The sequence below is a fragment of the Gobius niger genome (genome assembly GCF_951799975.1).
Source record: "Gobius niger genome assembly, chromosome: 11".
Taxonomy (NCBI): domain Eukaryota; kingdom Metazoa; phylum Chordata; class Actinopteri; order Gobiiformes; family Gobiidae; genus Gobius; species Gobius niger.
The window spans coordinates 12397773-12415474 of record NC_136862.1 but is presented as its reverse complement, the minus strand read 5'-3'; the positions used below and the strand labels follow the sequence as shown (position 1 = coordinate 12415474).

Here is a 17702-nt window from a genome sequence, read left to right as displayed (position 1 = left end):
CTCATTACGCACATCTAAAGTTGTTCTGGTATATATTTTTTGCTATTTGCAAATGTACATCTCCGTTTTTACTACAGCTCCTGTTTTTCCCAACTATTCTCCATTATGAAACACAGTTTATGGTAAACGCAATGACTCAAGAAGTTGTGTAATAGCTTCTCAGTAACCACACAATTGCCCATGGCTGGTACTGCACTTCCCAGGATTCTGTCAGAAGACATTGAGGCTGGACCTGATGTGTTTGTTTTGCCAGGTTTCCTGGGAAATGAAGTCCTTGGTGAAATATATCCCCCTCCAACTCAACTCCACCACCCTCTATCCCCCCTCCCTCCTTCCCGTAATCTACACGCTCCATGCTTCCTCCTGAAAACAACCTGCCGGACTCTGGGGAGGAGGTGTCAGTGGGCAGATAGATGGTGATAATGATGAACACTGAAAGAAAGATTTCTGAGCGTGATTTTTGACTTGTTGTGTAAGAGCTGACTGCTTGTAGAAAGAATAATGGCACTGTTCTCTAGTCAGTGAACACTCCTACCCTACGGCTCTCAACTCAACAACACGCTTCTCTCTTGAGTAGTCGCTCTCTCCCAGCCTCTAAAGCACCTTGTTTTTACACTTCTTGTACCCTCTCTCTGTGGCCCTCCCTCCACTCCCCCTCCTCTGCTTGTTTTGCTCGCACTCTATGCATGTGTCTCTGCCATGTGGTTGACCGTCCCTCTCTCTGGCCTCTGCAGTACGTTGAGTACATGGAGAAGACGACACGCTGCTGCTGCTGCTGTTGTTGCTGCTGCTGCTGCTGCTGGGCTCTGGCATCTTCTCCCTGGTGCGTCTGTGACTGGCACCGTTTTGGACACCATCCTCTGCCAGGTAAGTCTGCCTGTACTGTCACTTGGACTAGAGTTACTCACCTGCCTGTGCATGTTTAGTTCACAAATCAAACCCATGCAGTTTTGCAATGGTGAAGTAGTGACGCAGGTCTCCAAATCTCTAAAGCCTCATGCTGTTGCAGGTTGTTTCTATGGTTGTATAAACAATATATATCAAGTTTTAGAGCATCCTCACTCTTACACATATATGCTCCATGTGTGATCATGTAGGTGGGTCTGTTTCTTACACATATGAAGAAGTCTGTTTCTGCTTTCATTTTTATACTGGGGCGGAGATAAACAGGCGCTGTGGTAGTTGCGCAGTTTTGACAGGCAGTTCAGGAACAATCGCACTCGCTGACCCCTCTCATTGAGTGCACGTGGGGATAAAAACATTCTCTCTCCCCCTCCAATTTCTTTCTCTTTACTCCCCACTGTGCCACTAACTCGATTTTGTAACTCAACCACCCTTTGTTGTTTGCATTTCTGCATTGAAACACCTGCATTTTTTTTTTTAGCCTCATCTCTTTTCTTCCTGAGCTCATTGAGTGTGAGGATCTGCTGGTATGAAGTTATTCTCAGCTCAACTTCTCAAAACATCTGCCTTTATTCACTGTTATGCTGCATGATCTTCATGTGACACTTGGTAGACCTCTGGCAGGTCTGTGTGCAGTTTTCTGTGAGGCTGATGGGGCAAGTGGCAGAGCATGTCTCTAATGCTGCAGTTAAACTGGCCAAATGCGTTTGCTCCAAATGACGTAACATGCCAAGTTTTGATTTACCACGAGTGGTTGTGGACCGTGTTTTGAAAGCATCGTGTGTCTATGTAATGTCTCCATCTAGTGGAAATGTTTGGAACTGCAAGTAATGGTGTCACTGAGTTCATGGCAGAACTCTGTGCTCTTTGCTGGTACTGCAGTCATGCATTTGTGAGGACTGATGGATTTATTTTAGGATTTTCTTTCTTTCTTGCCTTTTCTTTTTGTTTTGTTTTTCTTCTTCTTCTTTCTTACAAATTCATTCATTGTTTTGTTGTCACGACTTTTCTGGTTTCATGACTAAGCATTTATGTTCTATTTTTAATACATGTACATTATTTGATTATGTAAGGATGCAGCCTGTGTGCATGCGTTTGCATTTAAACTCCCCCACACACGGTTAAGATTACACATTTGTCAAGGAGTTAAAGGAGACACCATTGAGCGCATTGATTTGTAAATGTATGGACTTTTTAAATGTTTGTATATTAAGTGTTGTTTCAAGAGAAGAAGATATTGAAGTGTATTTTTGGAAAACAGGACTCGGCTGCTATTTTTGGCTTTGTTGTGTTAAGACCATTCACTATGACTACAAAACAGCATTTACTTTCTGTTTTTTGCCAAATTACATCTTCTATTTTGTTAGGTTGTGTTATGCAACAAAAAATCAAATCTTACAAGAATCTGCTCTTTATCTTTACATGCAATATGTCTATTCTCCTTTCATAAGTACGAGCTGCAAAAGACAAACACGCAGAAGTATGACATCAGCTCTAATCTCTTGTGGTTTACTGTGAGAGGACAAGAAAAAGACCAAGTGACAGATTTTTACAAGCTCAAACTAGATCACATTAAACAAACATTTGTCTTGAGGAATAAAGCATTTGTTATATGTAATTCATTTCACACAAGCATTAGGTTTTCACATTTGCCTTCCATAATGCTCATTCTGGAGGACCTTCCACAAACACCCACTAGATGGAGCCAGAGACCTATATAAGATTGTCTTATTTGATTAAGTTAATTTAAAGACGGTACAGTGTTATACAAACCTCTTTCTCTTTGTTTTATATATTAACTCTTATTTCACATGTAAGTTTTGGAAGCTGTATCTGCTTTTTGTGCTTTTGAATTGTACCCTCTTTATTGATGGACCAGTGATGACGTATCTACACTGTTAGATCATTGGTGGGTGGAGTGGTGCTGATGCTGAACAGAACGGGTCTCATAAATGTCTGAGTTTTTATATAATATATGGCTATTGTTAATACTCGGCAGTACTGAAAAGCTGCCAGAAGATGGAAGTAAAGAGCTGGTTTTGTCAAGTCCCGTCAATGAAAGCAGTAGTGTGTGTGTCACCCCTCACGTCCCACTGAGACCACTGGAGATCTTTGTTCACGGACAGAAATTAATATTGAAAAGCATAAAGAGCAGAGTAAATCAGGCGTACAAAGACGGCAGGATCACACTGACACGGCACGGCTGCTCCCAGGAAGGAGGTGGCGGCGTATTACTTACAATACAGAGCGTGCAAACAATAAAATCACTACACAGATCTTATTTCAGCCCGAGCTTGTGGAGGCGGGCTCCGGCGCACGCACACCACGCATGGCACCGGAGACTTTACACCTTTGTTTTTAGTGACCGTTCGTACCACTGTCCTCCTCCTCCTCCCCGCACTGAGAGAGGAGCCAGTCTGAGAGAGAGAGAGAGAGAGAGAGAGAGAGAGAGAGAGCCTCCAAAACTCAGGAATGCTGTAAATATTTGAGGAAAGAGCTCATCTGAGTCATCCACCATTAAATTACTTTGAGTAATGAGTATTGCTATTAAGTCATTATGGGCAGCAGGAAAATTGTTGTGCCCAAAGTTAAATAAACAGCAACAAAGAATTAAAGTCCTCATCATTGGAGCTGGGCATGTGCTGTTAACAACAATAACCGGGCACTTTTCTTTCATGATAATTGCATGTTTTACGGAGGGACGATGACAGCCCGAGTCTTTCTTAAATCAAAAAACAATGCTACATCTTTAGCTTTTATTCATTTCCTGGCACTTTTTTTGTCCTAAAATGTTTTTAATGAAGAAGAGAGAGCCACAGAGTTCACTGAAGCAACCTTTCGAATAGATGTTTTGTTGGGAATAGGTTAATATTTCAATAATTTCTAACTCTTATCAGTGGATCATCAGGTCTTGAGATGTAGCTGGTCTGAAAGCGTCTCGCCCCCGCGCCGCCCTGACGAGGCGTGTGGGTGACATACAAAGAGCGCCCTCTGCACTTACCTGACCATTGTTTAGAGTGTGGAGTCACAAGTGCAAACAACAATGGCGTGGACAGAAACAAAAGTCGGTCACATTTGTTCAAGCGGTGACTCACTCTGAGCTTTTTGTTTGACCTGGAGTAAATATTCCACTGCTCACGAAACCGCCGTCGTATTCTGTATTCTCGTCGCGCCTTATCTCCGTTTGTGGATGACTTAACGTATTTAATGAGTGTTAATTCTTAACAATACGTGAGTCAGCGTCGCTCCCGTGATACTGGATGAGACGGGATACCTGACATGCCTATTTACCCGGAACATGAGTGACACATCAGGATCAAATTCAGAGGCTCTTTGAAAAGCTGAAAATCTACTCTTTGACTCATCGCTGGCGAGCAGTAACGGATCTCGCGACTCGGACTGCAACACCTCTTAAATTCAATTAGAAGACATTCATTTTTAACTACGTCCAGATACTGTGTCAGAACATTATCGCTTGATTTGATAATACTCTTGAATGAGCTCTATTACTTTTACCAAACTTTGAAGGCACTATACCTGATTTTGTTTGGTCCTCCTTTTACTTTGTTGTAAACTCTTTTCTCTTTTGTGGGAAAAACCCTGTGCATCTGATAATAAAGTTTCAATTTCATTCAATTTTCAACTTACAGGTTAGTTTTTGTATCATTTCTGTGAAAGTGACTCTGACCCTGCAAGATGTGAAATGTGCCAATAAACCTGTTACAAATATGTTCGGAAGTTAAGAATTAGTTCAGTCTAAAGCTAACGTTTTACTTCTGTGGCTTCATCTTTCATTGTTTGTAATAAGGGCATTTAGCTACAGCTTCAACAAGGTCAAATTGGACCTCTTGTCTGCAACAAAGTTTGATGATGATGATGATGATGATGATGATGATGATGATGATGATGATGATGATGGATGCTGACTTACTTAAAAATATCAGTTTTATGTGATGAAGGTCAAACCCACAACCTTTGTCAGGGCAAAACCCGCCCCCTTCTCAAAAAAGTAAATTTATTCAAAAGTTAAATTTGGGTAACACTTTACATTACCCTTGATACATAACTAAATTCAGTACAATGTAATGGGCTTTGCAACAATGTGTAATAACTTGTGCCTATGGGCTAGATACACAATGAAATAATATGTATTTGTAGTTTGTAGGTTCATAACTGTGTACATTAAGCCCAAACCCTACGGGTCTCGTGTCCTGCTACATTATGTACTTACAAAGTACTAATCCAAGTGATTCCACTGCGTACGTACTACATAGGTACAAGTTATTACACATTGTTACAGAGCACATTACATTGTACTAAATTTAGTTAGGTACAATGTATCAAGGTACTATAAAATAAAGTGATACCGAAACATGACTTAAATCATTGTTAAACTTTTGAATACTTTGCACAAACATGACAAATAAAGTTACATAATATGAATCTGTTGGGCTTTAGCTTTGTAGAATTCTGGATAAATAAGCCTTTCTCGAAAAATACTGACAATATTTCAAATGGTGAACATCAAAAAAGTGAAATAAACTAGCTTTGTGTTCATGAATGTTCACTGTGTTTTAAATCATATCTGCTCAGCGGTAAAGCATCATAATTGTTCTACTGTCTTTTTGGAGTGATTATTGTTAACCCTCTTTTCTCTGATTCACTTGAGTCGCACCTCCCTCGCGCTTCACGTGCAGCTGCAGTGTTTCCATTCAGTTCATGTTTTTGGGAAATGGAAATCTTCGCTACAACTATTTTTGTGAACCGCCATTTTTTATTGGCAGATAGTGGGAGCTTGTATTTGCTCATCTATATACATCCCATTGCACAAATGTTAAAACTAAAATAAGCATCTTTTGCAGAGTGTGTCGCGGAAGGTTTTCCTTTTAATTAAAATGAATATCTACAATGAAATGCAATTATTCTTTGTTTAGCAACTGCTTATTTTAGTTGTTAGTGGGAGTGCAGTTGTGCATGGAGTGAAGCGATAACGACCAAAGCCTATATTTTTCTGCACATCCGAACTCCCCTGGTCTTCTCCGAGGCTATGCGTGTAGTTCGTGCCCAGGAGAGGGGATCCCACTCATTTTGGAGGCCAGGCATTGGTTTCCGCAGGTCACCACAGGAATGTCAGCAATGCTGCTTTCATTGTGGATCCCATCCAGTCAAAGAGTGTGTGCTCTGTCAGTTCGGATGTATTTTTGGTGTCCCAAGCATCGTAAACATTAGGTAGATGTTAAGCAGTACACAGTAAAACAGTTATTTTAGCACACGCACTAAAATAGCCGCAGCCACCACCGCTCTTATGGCCGTGTAATTGCTCTTTTAGCTGTAACTTGTCTTAATGGTTTACATACTTGGAAAATGAGCGCTCCTGTTGCTTCTTGATTTGTGTAACGCACATGTCCTTGGTGTTACCTGGACAGGTATCGCTGAGTCACAGTCACGAGGTGCGGGTCGTTTCTGTGAGATCACTGACACAAGAGTAGCCTGAAGGAGAAGAAGAGTGAAACTGCGTGTCCTTTAGTCACGTCGGACACTGTTGGGTAAACATCTACAGGACATAAGTTTCAAAATATTCAGTTCATTTTTGATTGCAGTTATCACTTATTATGTAGCATGTTAGCGCTCAACCTTTTTGAATCCCCCTGGTTATGTAACAAAAAGCTACTTACTAATAGCTTCTTTTTTATTATTATTATCACTGCTGGAGTTTTAATTGTATAAAAAGAAATGAATATCTCAATATTTTTGGGGACTAACTGGATAACGACGATTAACCTTTTACCCCCGCCTTAACTGAGTGCATTTTCTTCACTTTGGCATTACCCAAATCTAAAAAGTTCTTGACTGGAGCTGACAGCCTATAGGCCAGTGTCACGCCTCATTTGAAAGATTAGACCTACACAACTCATGAAGTACTTAATACTACATTTAGGCAGGTACAATGTATCAAGGGTAGTGTAAAATAAAGTTTTACCACAATAATCTTTTTCTTCAGCGCATTTTTGCCAATTTTTCATCATGGATTTGTCACTTTTTTGTCGCACTTTTGTTGCATTTTCATCCTCGTTTTCGTCATTTTTTGTGGCTTTTTTGTCACGTTTTCTTTTCGTTTTTGTTCCTCTTTTGTGGCTTTTTTGTCATGATTTTGTTGTTCTGCTGCGTTTTCATCCTCGTTTTTTGTCTTGTTTTTGTGGCTTTTTTGTCGCTATTTTGACACTTTTTGAAGCTTCTAGATTTGGGTGAGGCCAAACTGGACAAAATGTGCTCGGTTCAAGTGGATGATTTTGGCAAACCATCACGAAGAAGAGAATGTGCTGCAAACCTCTTAATTTACATACTGACATCACTTTGACAATTTTTTTTCATCTTTTCTTTCTTTCTTTCTTTTTTTTTGGTCTTAATTTTTTTTCCTATTTTTTTTTTTTTCTCAGTTTGTTTTTTTCCACATTTCTTGACGTAGGAGATAGACTTGATGTGGTCAATTTGCATACCTTCCAAACAGCAATGTCGATATAATCTTGTAAACAATATATTCTTCTACCTTCATGATGTCAGGACCAGACAAGTGCTTTAGTTCCTCTGCAGATGAAGTGTGAAGTCTTTTCCATTAACCCTTGTTCTTCTTCCCACGTATGTGCCATCGTGCCATGACTTGGGAAGTTGCAACCGCGCCCGAAAATTGCCAGATCATTTGGCCAAACTTGCACATAATATTGCGCAATGCCAACAGTCCTTGTGTGAATGTGCGTCACTGGGAGCACCCTTCCTTCACGTTCATGCACATGAGTTTAAGCGGGGAAAGTACAGTGTGAGACGTCGGTGGCTCTGCAGGTGTTGATGATAAGATACAGGATGTTTTACTAAAGGCTTGGATATAAATTTGAAATGATTTTTGTGATTCTTTAACATTTCCCACCGAATACTTTTATTAAAACGACAGTGCAGGAATTCATAATGAAAACAAAGAACCAAAAGACACGACTACTTGATGATAAACCACTAAAATATAACAGGGTTTTTCCGTTAAAGTAATTTTAGTTTATCTTGAGCAATTTTATATTAACTTTGTCTTTCAAAATTCATACAGTTGTGGATGCTCAAAATGGAGGAGGCTGAAGCAATAAGCCTATAAATGCCTTCCCCATATTCAATTCAATATACATTTACATAACATAATAAATAATAATGTCTAGATTACATTGACTTTAGATACAAATCGGTCCTTCCTGAGCTGAACAGATACAGATTAACGATACAATCATCAGATTTAAACTTTGACTTAGCAACATTTACCAAGAAGAGCATTTAAATGCATAACACTGCAGCTCGGTACAATTGTTGCAGATGTTTATAGAATTAACCAGAAGAAAAAGAAACAATTGATAGGACGAGGTATACCTAAAAAAGCACTACAGCGTTGTTAATCTCACTATTGAAGATGTAATTCGATTTAATCACAGGTTTACACTGTAGTTCTTTCAGGTGTAGGTTCCAATACCATTCTAAATTTGCCAAAACCAAGGCCTTAAAGTCATTAAAAAGCATTCAATTGGATTCAAACTGGCATTGAATCTGAATTCATTGAAAAATGATGACATCACTCAACTTTTTTTTTTTAATATTGTGTTTATTAAGCAATTTTCTTTATAATAAAACAGAGAAGAGCAACAACAAAAGAAAAAAAAAAGGTAATAGCTCAGCATGAATACACGTCAATAGCATTTAAGCAAGTAAGGAAAAAACAAAATAAAAATAACTTACATTTACTTCAAAGAAGTAGGGTTCTACTAAGATTATACAGTAGTAACACAATTTCACAGAACAGACCTTTTAATTTTAAGACAGTCCAAGATTTTCTTCTATTTTTTAAATGCGTGGGATTTCCCTTTGAGACAATATCTCAATCTCTCCAAAGTTACAACCTCCACCAACCAATTTTATTTTTCCATAGCTGAACAGAAGGAGGATCAGCACCTACCCATTTAAACATTATGACTTTCGTGCCAGCATCAGAAGGAATTGTATAATCTCTTCGTGAGTATCATGTTCAGTTGCAGTTTCTTTTGGCTGAAATTGCCCATATTTTTTTTCCCTCTAAAGTTTCTTCTTTTGTCCAATTATCTTTCCTCTGTTTGAAATGTTTCCAGATCTTAAGAAATGAAATATGTGGTGATTTTTTTTTCTGCATTTGTGGTGTTGAAATGTAAATAAAACATACAATTGGTGTTGCTTCTGCCTGTGTAAACCCTGCATAAAGTCTTACCAGTGGTTCTCAAACTTTTCACACCAAACCCCACCTCATAACACATTCAACCTTTCAAGTTCCACCAGGTCCAGCTCAAGATCAAATCAAGGCTAAACCAGGTGTAAAAAGAACTTCATTGGACACGATTATGTGAACCGTGTCTAAACTTGAAGAACGACTAACTTAAAGGCCCTATACCTGATTTTTTTGATTGCAAACAATGAAAGGGGAAGCCACTAAATTAAAATGTTATCTCCAAACTCATTCGTAACTTTCCTAATGTATTTGTAGCATCCAAATTATTTACAGGGACAAGTTTATCAGCTAATTCCACAACTTGCAGGGTCACTTTTCAGGCTCACGTTCACAAAAATGCTGCAAAAATAGCCTGAAAGTTCATGAAATTGATACAAATGCTTTATAATTTGCTGCACGCTGTTTTCCCTATAAGCGTTTGAGTTTACAATATACTAAAGGAGGATAAAATAATTTTCATTCCATTTCTAGAAGTAAAATCAGGTATAGCTCCTTTATTACTAAAGCTCTGCTGTGAACATTAGTGCATGGACATGACATGAGAGTCCAAAACTGCAGATGACCCTGAGTACCACATGAAGAAGCCCAAGTACCACCAATGACACACGTTCCACAGTTTGAGAACCACTTGTTCATCTGAGTTCATCGCCCTTTGCTCTGTCTCACTTTTGCCTCTGCAAAAAAACCCAAGAGTCCAAATTTGATTCAGTCTTTGTAGTGCTAATGAGGGATCTTCCCATGACTCAAATCAAAGTCTTTCAAGAGTAACTTTACCTTGTTTTTTTCCCCCTTTCTCCCCATGCACTAACTTGATATGAATGTATTTCTTTTCCAGGCACGATGCATTCACCGGTAACTGCTGCCGCCGGTCTGTGTGACTTGGTGGCTCTCCCCAGCAGGAGGCACCAGTATCAAGCGTTCAGGCCGAGTGGGTGAAGAGGTCGGAGGCAGATGACGGAGTGGGATCGTCTGGAGGGTGTGTGAGTGTGGGTGAGTGCAGTAGTCGCCTAGTTTGCCGGTGTTAAGTATTAATCATAGTTTTACACCAGAGAAGTGGCAAATTCATGAAGAAAAGTAACAACAAATAGTTGAAATTCCGATGTGTTTCTCAAACTGGGAAATGTTACCACTGGTGGCGCTCGGGCTTCTTCAGGTGGTCGTCAGTGATTCAAGACTTTATTCATTTTAGTTTGGGATATTTTTTATTTATGCTTTAGTTGTAAATTTAAGTTGGATTTTTCTCAAGTTTAGACACCAGTTTATGCACAATTTAGTCAAAATTTTGGTTTATGTTTAATCCTGATTTGATTATGGTTTAGACATATTGTGTGTTAGTGCATAAAAAAGCACAGAAAAAGTGATGTGCCAGGTTGGGATGGGCACTGTTAAACAATACAAAAAAAAAAGGTTTAAGATAGATAAGAGATCAACTTTATTGATCTCACATTGGAGAAATCTCACTTGTTACATCAGCTCTCAAGAAACACTCAGGGAAACAAACAGGATAATGTGCAAACAATAATAGTCAGTCGAGGTATTTCATGTACAATAAATAATAAAAACTTTTGTAAAAATGGGGGAAAAGAATATAAAGAGTAATACAAATTTTGAATAGAAGATATAAAAAGTATAAAAATGTCATCGCAGGTCAAAGTTGACAATTGGTATCGGAAGTAAAAAGGTATCGAAAACAGTTACCGGGAAAAATAAAAAGTTCTTAGTTCTAGATACCAAGTTTTGATTCCTGTTGGGTCCAGGGAGAGCACTAAAGAAAGTGACTTGGTTGTTTCAGCTCAAATAAACGATAAAAATGCAATTTTGTAAATTACTATTCTGTTGTATGGTTCATCTAAAAATCGTTTAGATATTGATAAAGTACTGACATAATTTTTTCTTTTATGGTGCCCTATAGTGCGAGAATACTGATCATATGTGTCATGTATTATAATTTACATATTGAGTGAAGAATAAACTACTTTTACAGCTACTGCTATTACTAGATCTACAAAGGTCAAATATCTTATGAGGTGATACTTGATGTGAAAAGTTTTAGATTTACTTAGTTTGCAGACATAGGAAGAGAATACCATAGAAGTGGAAGATGCTCTGGACCCACAGAGTGATTTAATAATACTTATCTTATTTTCATATTGTGTGTGTGATTTGCTCTTTTAAGCATCTTCCTCTGCCCTTGGACACAGGTACAATAACACATTTCACCATTGTCCCATGTGTGACTGTACTCATGACAAATAAAAATACTCATCTTATCTCCGTGGTAACACAGCGACAGTCACAGAAGGTCTGCTTCCTTTTATGCCTCATCTTATTGTCCATTTGTACACAGAAGTAAATAATCTCAAAACACGTCAAACCAGGAAAAGGATTGTACCATCCATCAGTGGAAATAAATCCTTTGTTATAGCAGCTTTTAAAAAACAATAAAGGGCAGAAGAGAGTGTGAGAAAATGTGCAGAGTAAGGTTAAAACATATGAGGGGAATATTAACTGGAAGAAGGAAGCAAAACAATTGATAATATAAAATCACAGAAAAGAAACACTGTGTAAACTAAAGCCATATTAACCACACTTGATGGGAGCTGATAAAATAATAGTCTAATATGCCATAGGTGCTTTAAATTGTTCGTTAAAGATGATATTTATTTAGAAATCATATTTAAATTTTTAATCATTACCTTTCTTCAACTTAATTTGCCGTGAGAAATTAAAACAGCATCACAGCTTAGAGTTATTTGAGTATTAAAGCAAATCCAAAGTCTAAATTATACAACAAATAATTTATTGACTGTTGCGTAATCATAAGACGTACTTTCACAGATGTTGAAACTTATTTTTGTCATAGTTTCTGTCAAACATAGTATTTTTTATTGACTAAATTAAAACAAAATCTAAATAGAATGAAATTCATAATAAAACAAAACCTAAAACTGTAATCTAAATTGAAATTTCTAGTTATTTTACTGATAAAGATGAAGCAAAACTATCCAAGAGGGGACAGATGAAAAGAGCTGTGATTTCCTGATGCAACAAATTTATTTAAATTCATTTTAAACAAAAAAAAGTCAGCTTCCCCTTTTGATTGAAGTTGAAGGCACTATGGCACTACACCTTATTTTTTTCATTTTAAACAATGAAAGAGGAAACCAATACATATAAATATATATATATTATAGTTGACGTCCAGACTCATTCCTAATTTTTCTACATCCCAATTCTTCACCGGGATGAATTTCTATGTTCATTTCTCAATTTGCAGGGTCACTTTTCAGGGTCACTGTTACAAAAATGCTTAAAAACCAGCCTTTAAGTTCATGAAATGGACACAAATGTTTCATAATTAGATACACAGTGTTTTCTCCATAAATGTCTGAGTTTACATTATACTAAAGGAGGGCAAAACTAATTTTATTCCATAACTAGAAAAAAAAATCATGCATAGTTCCTCTCAGTACCAGCTGCTATTAATAACACTTTTGTACTGACTAAACACATTTCTGATGAGTAGATTTACGTGACATTGTGTGAAGCTAAACTAAAAACTGGAATTTAGTGACTAATTCTTTAACTGAGAGAAAAAATGTATAATTGTATAATAAAGACGGGAAAGAAGCAAAGAGGTGAAACCCCCACGCTCTTTCTCTAAACATGAAGGATTTTAAGGTCTGTCTCTCAAGTCCAGTCGTGTCAAAATGTCCAATAAAAGGTGTCTCTCTGAAGTTTGTTTTCCTCTGGCAGAATGCTGGATTTTCTCCCATGTGCAGTGAAATAATAGTTTGTTTGTTCATCGTCTCTGACTGGAGGCGTCATTAGCTTCCCAGCTCTTAAGGATACACTTTTTGTCTGGCATTTCTTGTTAAAAGATAATTTAAATGGTGCAACATCTCCAAGTATCCAATTTACGAGATTAAACATACTTCAGTCGTTATTGCGAGGTCGTAATTCCAGATCAAATACAAGGTTTTACTTCTTAGACTAAAAGTAACTATGTCAAAAGACTAAATGACATTGTTGTGAAATTGAACTGTGCTTTAAAAATGGATTCCTATATGAAGAAGTTTCCGGAATGGAGAACTTGTAACGGTTATCTGTATGTTTCCCTTTTCTGCTTTAAGAGGAAGATGTAACGTCCAGGGGAAATCGATCAGCACCAATCAGCATCTTCAGTGTCACCGTGACCATCAGTGCAATACATTTTTGCTTCTTTATGGCTAATTATACATTAACCATTGACTTGGTGATCATAAACAGGATGGTTTTCTCATCATTCGTTCTGCTTTTACACACAGTGGGTTCAGAGAGTTTCAGACTTCTGTAAATTATTTCTATTTCACAGCAGTAAGAGCTGTAATCTACATTGGCTCCCCCTCAGAAATACTTAAGAAATCCAAAACGTCATGTTGGAATAAAATAGGGCTGCACTTTATGAGAAAAAGTACTGTCTTCAATATTATTTTATAACTTACACACATGTTTAAATGAATGTGTGGGCCAAAACTATGTAAATCTTAGTCAGATGGAAAACCTCAATGATTATGCGATTTATTGTGACTCCTTGCGGTTGCCAAAGTAGAGGTCGGGACCCTACAGGGGGTCGCGAGGCAATGAGTGTTGGTCCCCAAGAGGATTTCAAGACACAAAAAGATATTGATACTGCATTATGAATTGAAAACTGCATTTATTTGTGAATAAAGATTAAAGAAGAACTAAGTAACTTGTTTACCTTAATAAATCCATTCCGTAGTCCCTCAGGGGGTAATGCAAGTGTTGATGGGATGATTGGGGGGGGTCTTTCATCTCCCCCTGGTGTCTCTGGCCACTATTGCAACTTTCCTGCTCCAGGTCGGAAGCGCAATACACACTAATGGAATCATGAAGAAGAAGCTAACAGGCTAACGGGCAAAGCTAACTTCGGACTAGCGCCACTTAAACAGTATTTACAGCCAAGTCTAAGTGAAAAAAAATATCTCCATTGTGTAATTGGATGTACAATATCCCTCTCTCCCTTTGTCTTTTCTGTCAGCGTAGTATTTACTCTCCAAGACAATTAATGAGTAAAAAACCGTAACATGCTACGACACCTGCAGTGGCGCTAATGGGTTCATGAGTTACTTAGTTCTGCTTTAAATTCTAAACTATGTAAATCCATATTGTTAACTAGACTTTGATGTTGACTTAATCATAAGCACCAATGTTTTTTATTTTTTTCAAAATCAAAGGTTGAACTGCTTGACTGGTCATTTTGGGAGTCGCAGCCTGAAAAGACTGACATAAATTAATGCAGGAATGGTAATAATAACAAAAGCAACAGGTATATTTCATGTAGAAAGTACACATCCCCCATAATAAAGCCTGATTGTAGATGTTTCAAGAATAACAAGGATAAATTGAACATTGTCAATGTGAGACTCCACCTTGGACTATTCAGGGGTTGTGAGGGGTGTGAATACTTCCTGAACCCTCTTTAGTGCCTGAATCTGTCGTGACGTGTGTGTGTGCGACTTGTGCGTGTGTGGGTGGATGGATTTTTCCGTGACCCTTGGCAGCACCGGGCTCAGCTGACACAGACCTACAGTTGGAGACACCTGTTGCGCCTGTGCTTTCACTGCGCCCACAACAGAAAACCCCCCTCCTCCGCCTGGTCCTGCCCACCGGCTCTGCCCTATCTAGAGACGACGAGACCAGCGGCTCCTCTCTTTCCCCCTGTCTCTGCCTCCTTTGTCTTTTTTTTTTTTTTTTTTAGGCCTTCTGTCCATCACTGCGGCCGCCTTAGAATTAAGCGTCCCACTTCAAACCGCTCCTCTGTGCAGGTGGACAGATTTCGCTGGCACGCTCCTTTCTTCAGAGTTGCAAATGCTTACAAACAGAGGCAGGGCCCATGAATGGTGCAGCTGCCTACAAGATTAAGGCATGTCTCTATTATGAAGGAAACTGGCAGAGATCATCAAAGAGTGTGGCGCTAACAAGGAAAGTGGTGTCCGTGAATATAAAAGAAGAGGCCTGCCAGCGTCTTATGAATAATCGTGTTTGTTCTTTAAGTTTTCCTGTTGATGCTCTTGTGGCGCTTACTGCTCATTAATGATGTCTGATTAAATGGTGCTTCTATGGGAAAGTATTGTGCATGCAAATGACTATGTTATTCAAACAGGCCTTTTTCCATGTAAAGCATCTTCATTAGTCTCGTTTGTATGTGAGTGAACGACACGGTGGCGTCCGTGCCTCGCAGCAAGAAGGTCCTGGGTGGGATTCCCTGGTCCAAATGTGAACTTTCTGGCTCGAATTTGCAGGTTTTCCCGAGTGCTACGATTTCCCCTATACCACAAAAGATAAAACACGTATAATAGAGTTTCCTCTGGGGCTGGGACTCCCCTATAAAAGACATTCTAGGTCTATCCAGTTAAAAGAGGAGCTTATAGTCTATGGTCAGGGGTGTCCAAACTTTTATCATGGGGGGCCGCATATTGAAGCGTATACAGGGTGAGGGGCCACAGATTGGTGGTCAGTAACGCGAAACCTTCGATTAGGTGTATTTAGCAGAAGTTAAAATTGTGCCCCACATCTTTATTTATGATTAAAACCTGAATGCCAGCTCTGCCTCACAATGAAATGTTAGTTGTTAGGTTAGAATTGTGTAGAATTATTAAACTTGAAATAAAAAGGTGATGTTTAGTGATTCAACAACAAGTCTGAGGGCCACCAAAAATTGTCTGAGGGCTGCATTTGGCCCCCAGGCCGCAGTTTGGACACCCCTGGTCTATGGTATCGCAGTTCATTGTTCTGTCCTAAGCATCGTGGATCCGAGTCCTGGATTAACCTTTTAAGCCCCTCCTGAACCAAGCACATTTTCCTCCACTTTGGCTTTACCCAAATCTAAAGGCTTCTTTAAAAAAAAAAGTGTCAAAATAGCAACGAAAGCGAGGATGAAAAAGCAAAAAATAAGTGACAAAAAAGTGACAAAGAAACAACAAAAGAGCGACAAAAACATACCAGAAAAGCAACAATAACACAACAAAAAAGTGACTAAAAAACAACAAAAAAGGTGACCAAAAAAAAAATTTACAATGTAATTTACAATTTACAACTCACAATGTAGTTGTAAATGCCTGTGATATGTAATTCTTAATTTTGTTTTGTAGTTTTACTTATGTAGGACTACTGATGGAAATTACCATAGTGCTAAATCTGGTGCAGCCATCTGTTTAATGTAACTGCACACTGTCCTTTCAATAAAGTTTAGTTTAGTTTATTTGTTTATTTGAGCAGTTAACACTCACACAAAAGGAGTGGGCCGAAAAACAAGAGCTTATAAGCGCCCACCCCCAAAATCCATACAATAAAATAATACAAAGGAACATAGTACAAAAGAAAAGGAAACAACAGCAAAAAATAGATTATACATACTCACAGAATCCGATCACAGTGGAAAGTTGAAGTTACTTTATCAATTATACAATTATACAATTAGCAGCATCGAGTTTTGATTTGCCTCATTAGTAAAAGAGAACCTTACATTTCAAAGCGGCTATTTTTACACAGATTAATAAACTAAACTAAACTGAAACGATGAAACACCAGCAAAAACACAACAAAGTTAGGATCAGTTTTGTAGGCCTTAGCTTTCAAATGAGGCATTACACTGCTCCCCGGTCGAGAAGCTTTTAGATTTGGGTAAAGCCGAACAGGAGGGTTAGGCGGGGGGTAAGAGGTTGAACAATTTGCTGAATGTCTCTCCGCTCATCGCCCCCATTCAGCTGTCTTGTCTCGCCTAATTCCTTAAAAAAAGCATCAGTGAATCAAAGTGGCTTGTGACGTACATGAAAGCTGCTGCCAGCAATAAAAGAATTGTAAACCTTTTATACAAAGTACCACCTCATAATATGTTTGACCTGGTATTCAACCCTAGATCAAATCAGACTAAAACCGGGTCTACAAAGGGTTTAACTCTTTTTTTTATTATATTTTTATATGACAGGGAAAGGTAGAGAAATAAAATTGGACTAAACTTTGTCTTAAAGCTGCACAACCTTAATTACTCAGTTATTACACCGTGAAAGTCAGAGGCAGAATTAGAATCTCGTTCATATCGCTATGAACAGAGAACGTTCTGACAGAGTAGAGACGTGAACGGGGCGGACCGCCAAAGCTAACACTGTGCTAATTTCGTCTCTGACTGGAGGAAAATGCGCTACATTTTGACACACAATAGTGCACATGCATGGTCTGTTTTTCTTTCACAGATTTAACGTTAACAATGTAGATCTAAGGTGCAAAATGAAGCTTAATCTACTACAAGAAAATGATCTGATTGCCACAGCTGTCTGGAAAACACCCTTTTGTGCCTAGAGCACCCCTTGAGTCTCTCATTTCTTCTCAAAGTAGCCTTTAACTGGAAGGGGCAACCAATTATTGAGAAAATGATCCACTAACTCAGATTTATTGGTATTTAGTTGAGTATTGCTTGAGTATTTTTCTCTTAACACACACCTAAACAGAG

At 38.4% G+C, this 17702-nt stretch overlaps 1 long non-coding RNA gene across 2 annotated transcripts in view; it reads left to right on the top strand.

The window, feature by feature from the left end:
- The first annotated feature begins 495 nt into the window (after positions 1–495).
- Positions 496–17702, top strand: part of LOC306970032 — a 30664-nt gene continuing 13457 nt past the window's right edge. Inside the window, exons 1-3 of one of the 2 annotated variants that reach the window (XR_013793371.1) lie at positions 496–867; positions 6330–6449; positions 10026–10180. This is a non-coding gene — a long non-coding RNA (uncharacterized lncRNA). The remainder of the gene's footprint in view (positions 868–6329; positions 6450–10025; positions 10181–17702) is intronic. The other variant, XR_013793370.1, reaches the window with a different exon arrangement.